At 39.1% G+C, this 6,048-nt stretch overlaps 1 long non-coding RNA gene across 1 annotated transcript; it reads right to left on the bottom strand.

Moving 5' to 3' along the window:
• Nucleotides 1-1,440: 1,440 nt before the first annotated feature.
• On the bottom strand, nucleotides 1,441-5,048 carry LOC138866914 (uncharacterized). Its single transcript, XR_011399682.1, has 2 exons — nucleotides 4,662-5,048; nucleotides 1,441-1,734 (listed from the first exon to the last, which is right to left on the bottom strand). It is a non-coding gene; the product is annotated as an uncharacterized lncRNA (long non-coding RNA).
• Nucleotides 5,049-6,048: the final 1,000 nt, after the last annotated feature.

Genomic DNA, 6,048 nt, shown 5'->3' with positions numbered 1-6,048 from the left:
ATAACAACAGCAATAATACTGATAATGATAATGCTGACAAAAATCAGTAATGCTCATATGGATAAAAAAAAAAAAAATAATGATCATAATAGTAATGATAATACTGATAACAATAGTAATGATAACAATGATACTAATTATCAGAATGATAATAATAATAATGAAAATGACAATAACAATAGTAAGAAGGAATACAATATTGATGATAATGATAAAAATCAAGAGTATTTTCTATCTTTTATGTGTTTATTTATTTATTTATTATTATTATTATTATTATTATTATTATTATCATTATTATTATTATTATTATTATTATTATCATTATTATTATTATTATTATTATTATTATCATTACTATTTATTATTGCAAGACCTGACGGAAAAGGATTAACTTTGTTAGCTTTCAATTGAAAATGTGTCGCATTAATGAGGAAAGTCAAAAGCCTAATATTCCTCTTTTGTTAACAGGACAGCTTTCTCTGCCTCGGAGCATTAAAACGAACACACAGGCATAAACTGCGGTGGCATTAATAGGGAAAGAAGAACCGCATTGCACTGCAGGAGAACCGCTATTATTAAAAAATAATTCCCTTCTTCTGTAATATGAGTTTTATTTCGGTCTCAACTGACTTCCGGTGTTCGTTAATCATCCTTGGAAAAAAGGTGTTTTGAATGATTTCCTCTCTTAAGTCGAGGTTTTGCACATGCGGCTAGGAGGAACATAGTTCTTATCCGTCATTTTAACATAGATATAAGATATAAATATATATATATATATATATATATATATATAAGATATAGATATAAATATATATAAGCAATCATGTTCGGTTCGATCCCGAGCGAAAACATCTGGCATTATAATCTCTTTCATTTCTACGCTTCTACCATTCTCTCTCCTACTTTCTTTTTCTCTTTCGGTAATCCTCATATATCTCTCTATCTCACTTATTTTCGGTATCTGTCATCCTCCCCCCTTTTATCTCTCTTTTTCTCTCGTATTAACCAGCACCTAAATCAAAATATTGAACAATGAACGCTTAATATAATAACTTTCCTGTAGTGCGTGTACGTGCCCTTCACACGCGCAAGGTCCTCGGTTCGATCCCGAGTGGATATATATATATATATATATATATATATATATATATATATATATATATATATATATATAATCTATCTACTTTCTCATCCTTGAATATCCATTATTGGATCTGATTATCCGAAACATAAATTGCTTGATCATGGATGAACTAAACGGCCAGTATGAAAATCCCCGCCAGGAGAGAGAGAGAGAGAGAGAGAGAGAGAGAGAGAGAGAGAGAGAGAGAGAGAGAGAGAGAGAGAGAGAAGAGAGAGAGAGAGAGAGAGAGAGAGAGAGAGAGAGAGTGTCAGGGGTTTTGTGTTGCCCTGATTTGGTGGGTTATGGAGACACTATTCTGGTTCAGCTGTTTATTGATAGGAGGTGGCTGGAAGGTAGCGTGGCGCGGGTTGTTGTGGGCAAGGAAGCCCAAGAGGGGCGCCGAGCGGGGCGCGCGTGGGGGAGCGCCCCCAAGGAGAGGTGTGGTCAGGGCCGTGGGCCCCGGTCAAGTGTGCTGGGTCAACTGTGCTGTAGGTTTCGAGCGCTGGTCGCGGGTCCCTAGCAGTGGAGACGGAAAGGAAACCCTTGTTCCTCAGATCGCTCGGCATACGCTACTAACCGTCGCCCACGACGGGATGGACTGGCTTTCTCTGAAAAAAAAGCACACCAGAGGCAGAGACAGGGGGGCAAACAGGGGGGGGGGGGTGTATTATAGCAGGGGCCGTAAGATATAATCAAAATATATCACATTGCAAGGAGTGTTGTCAGTTATTTCCATGATTTTTCAATTTTTATTTATTTTTTTCAATAATTCACTGTCCAAGGATAGACAGAGGAACATGCTTAGGGAGACAATTGCAATAGTCCGCAAGGACTTGCTTGAGTTGCAATTGTCTCAGATAGCAGGAGATGAAAATCTACGAGAGATAAGCATTGTGCAGAACTACAAAGGAAGCAAAAGGTGTCGCAGTCCGCAAGGACTTGTCTTGAACGACGAACTTCCTTGGAAAAAAGAAAAAATGCAACAATGCAGAGTTCAGAAGTGTGCAGTGCAATAATGCATACGCTATACGTCTGACTAATAGTGGTTGTATTTCATTTCATTGAAGTTGTCTATCACACGTCACCAAGAGCAATTTGAGGCAAAGCAATAATGAAAACAGGTAATGCAGTCCTCATACTTCGGGAGCGACTCATTACATCAAAATATACTTTCTCAAGACAACATTTGCACGGAAAAACGTAATGCAAGATAAGAATACACGGTTGGCGCAAGTCGGTTATCTTCCGGAGACAGTACGCAAGTAATTCTTGTACAATTAATGTTTTTTGCGGGATGATGTGCGCATGTGGCTGCGTGAGTGCGTAGACGAATTGAGTTAATGGGTGGGAGTTATGAAATGAGTGAGTCAGAGTATAGCACACGAGTAGAAAATAGAATGCTGATAGATTTTGTTAGTCATTAGTAAGTAAGGCGAGAGTGAGTAAAAAAGGAATAGGATGGCGTGGAAGTTGCAAGAAATAAGCGAAGGGGAGGAGGAGTGGGTGGGTGAGAGGCTAAAGATAGGATGGGGTGGGGTTTAAAAGAGGTATGGGTGAGGATGGGGGATGAGGTTGTGTTATGTAGGCTGGGGTGGCAATGTGGATTGCGCTTAATGAAAATAGTCACCGATCTGACTGCACAAAAAAAACATTCACACTAATAACAAAAAACTTACGTTAATTTCAATATTAATCAACTACTATGCGAAATCATAAAAATGGTACTTTAATTAGTACGTAAAATGAATGAAACGGTGACTGGTTTGGGTCAGCTTCCCTGAGACAACTGACCCGAAAGACAACCCTCGTGGTTGTAAATGGTACTTAAACTTAAGATATATTCCCTGAGGAATAGTGATGATGGGCCCAACCGTAGAAGGGATATCATCGAACGAACTCATACGCAGAACGCAAATTGGGCATCCCGTCTTGTTGGGAAATACCAGCGATAATCTCTCACGTATAGTCGTATAAGAAGGCGCGTGGCGCTGAGATCGCCTGGGCGATAGGTGTGCTGCGTGGCACAAGAACAACTTAACATTAATTACCTAAACCTAATTACATGTCCATACCCAGCTGTGGGTCGTCACCAAGGACCATGTAATAATGATGAGGTGAGGTTCGTGATCAAGATAATCGAAAATCGCGAACAATATGAAATCGTAGTAGCTGTTTAATATAATTAATCTCTAACACGGAGATCACTAATTAAGATATAAATACAAATAGCTTGAATGTATTTTGGGTCGAGCAGAGTCAGACGGCTATAAGTACCTTCTACCTGAGTAAGGTCAAATGAGGTCGTTATGCGGACATACGTTAAAAATAGCAAGGGCTAGTATATGTAAAATTAAATATTGTGAAAAAACAAGTACACGATAATCTAGAAATTAAATAATCAAATTACCAATAAATGAACATGAATAATTAAAGAAAAAATATATCTATAAAGAAGGCGAATAATTATCGAAATATACTTCGGAATATGCACAAATATACTATAATAATGACGTAAAAACAATTCGTTGAATTATGCTAGTATTATTATAGTTCCCGATATATTCATGCAAACCGGAAGTAAATTCATCACTCTGTCGTAAATACGGTGATAACGGGATAATGATAAACTCACAATGTTATAGGACCTGACTTGATTACACCTGAACAACCATGAGTGAGGTCATTCGCACTATAAAACAAATATAACACTTTATACATAAAAAATACTAGAGTTATTCATATAAACATACAAATGAGCAGGGCACACTGTTTTTGTATAAATATAGATACGAAAAGAAAAAATATAAAACGTTATCACTGCAAAAAATAATTTAACACTAGCGGACTAGAAATATTGAAAATAGGTAGAGAGGAAGGGGGGATTAACGGGTGGGGGTTAAGAGAGAGGGAGGGGGTTTAGGATGGTAGTGATAGTAATAGCGGGAGTGTAAGGAACGGGTATAGGTGGGAAGCGTCGGGAAAGAGAAAAAGTTTGTTCATAATTTAACTAAATTATTTAAATATTCCAAAATATCCCACAAATGCATATTTAAACCGAGCCTAAATAAATGCACTTAGAAATATGCGAAATTAACGTCGATATAGCGTCGGTTTATACACTGGAAGATAATAAGAATAAGAAAATATACCAAATATATGGCAATACTTGTAACTCTAGCCACGTGGCTTAGTATGGTTAATTTAAAGAAAAATGCACGGCCTAGTTCGCCCACATAAATGAAAATTTAAGCATTACTAACGATTTATGCTAACTAGGCTAGCATGAGAGTTAGAAAAAACACGCCAAAGAAAGAGAATGCACTCTCGCAAGTGATAAAAATGAGGATGGATTCCCTTTAAAAAAAACGATGATCTACCATGACATGGTAGATAACAGAAAGACGGAAAGAAAATGCACTGCACGGACACTTGTTCAGATATTTGAAAAAAAAATCACTGCACTTTGTGAAAAAACGGCATGCACACATAGGCGAAGAAAGGGGAAAGAAAAGGAAATTGCCAATGGTGTACTTACAGTTTTTCGGAGGCTTGTTGTTCGTGTCATCCGCCGCTTGCCACCAGTTGTCAGGGGTTTTGTGTTGCCCTGATTTGGTGGGTTATGGAGACACTATTCTGGTTCAGCTGTTTATTGATAGGAGGTGGCTGGAAGGTAGCGTGGCGCGGGTTGTTGTGGGCAAGGAAGCCCAAGAGGGGCGCCGAGCGGGGCGCGCGTGGGGGAGCGCCCCCAAGGAGAGGTGTGGTCAGGGCCGTGGGCCCCGGTCAAGTGTGCTGGGTCAACTGTGCTGTAGGTTTCGAGCGCTGGTCGCGGGTCCCTAGCAGTGGAGACGCGGAAAGGAAACCCTTGTTCCTCAGAGAGAGAGAGAGAGAGAGAGAGAGAGAGAGAGAGAGAGAGAGAGAGAGAGAGAGAGAGAGAGAACTAGAGAGAGAGAGCGAGAACTAGAGAGAGAGAGAGATAACTAGAGAGAGAGAGAGAGAGTAAAAGTAAAAGTGAAAGGAATTCAACAAAACGAGAATGATATTCGAATCCGATAATACAGTGAAGAAATAAACCACTATATAACGCCTTCCTCCACTGCCCACAGAATGTCCAGTCCGTCTCCCATGATAAGACTGCTCTCTGGCCTTCTCGTGTGTTCAGTTCAAAAGAAAAGGTCGACGCCGAGGCTGACCTCTGGCGCGCATCGGCCTCCGAGAATCGCAAGTCCTTCTGGGAAACAGAGTGAAAGGGAAAAAGTTACAGTAATATTTAAGGATTCCAGCCTCTTTTTATATATTTTCGCACTCAACGTCGTTTTCGCCTTTTCTTCATTGAAATTGGCGAAGGAAAAAATGGAAGAAAAGGAACAGTGAGGAAAGGGCGAGTAATCCTTGCAAATTATCGGCCACTCTTTCATTTGCAATAATCAATGCATCAAGTGTGAATATTCTTATTGCATCAGTGACCCTATTGCCTTGGCGGAGGTATGCGCCCTCTGAGTGCTTCTAGTGATAGCCGTTATTCTCTCCTCGACTGCTGTCTTGCACAACAATTCTCGCAAATATGTCTCGCAAAATAAGCTATTCTGCTGAAAACTGAACGATACAGATTGAGGACGTTTTTGACAGAAAAAATGGTAGTGTTTTTGCTGACCAATCATGAGTTGCACCTGACCCACACGCACGCACATAAATACAAACAAACACACACACAAACAAAACGCAAGGTAAAACATTCCAACCGGTGCGGCTTCTTTTATTGTTATTATTATTATTAGCATTAGCATTTATATTATTGTTCTTTTATTTGTACTTTCTATACTTTAACTTATACTTTCGAATTTGTTTACGTAATTTTTAGCCCAGTTTTTTGTATTTATTATGTTTTCACAATATCTTTCTTTCGCGTTTATCGCATTTTCTAC

Source organism: Penaeus vannamei, chromosome 3 (genome assembly GCF_042767895.1).
Source record: "Penaeus vannamei isolate JL-2024 chromosome 3, ASM4276789v1, whole genome shotgun sequence".
NCBI classification, from domain to species: Eukaryota; Metazoa; Arthropoda; class Malacostraca; order Decapoda; family Penaeidae; genus Penaeus; species Penaeus vannamei.
Note: the sequence above shows the minus strand (reverse complement) of the source record. Positions and strands in the feature narration are given on the sequence as shown.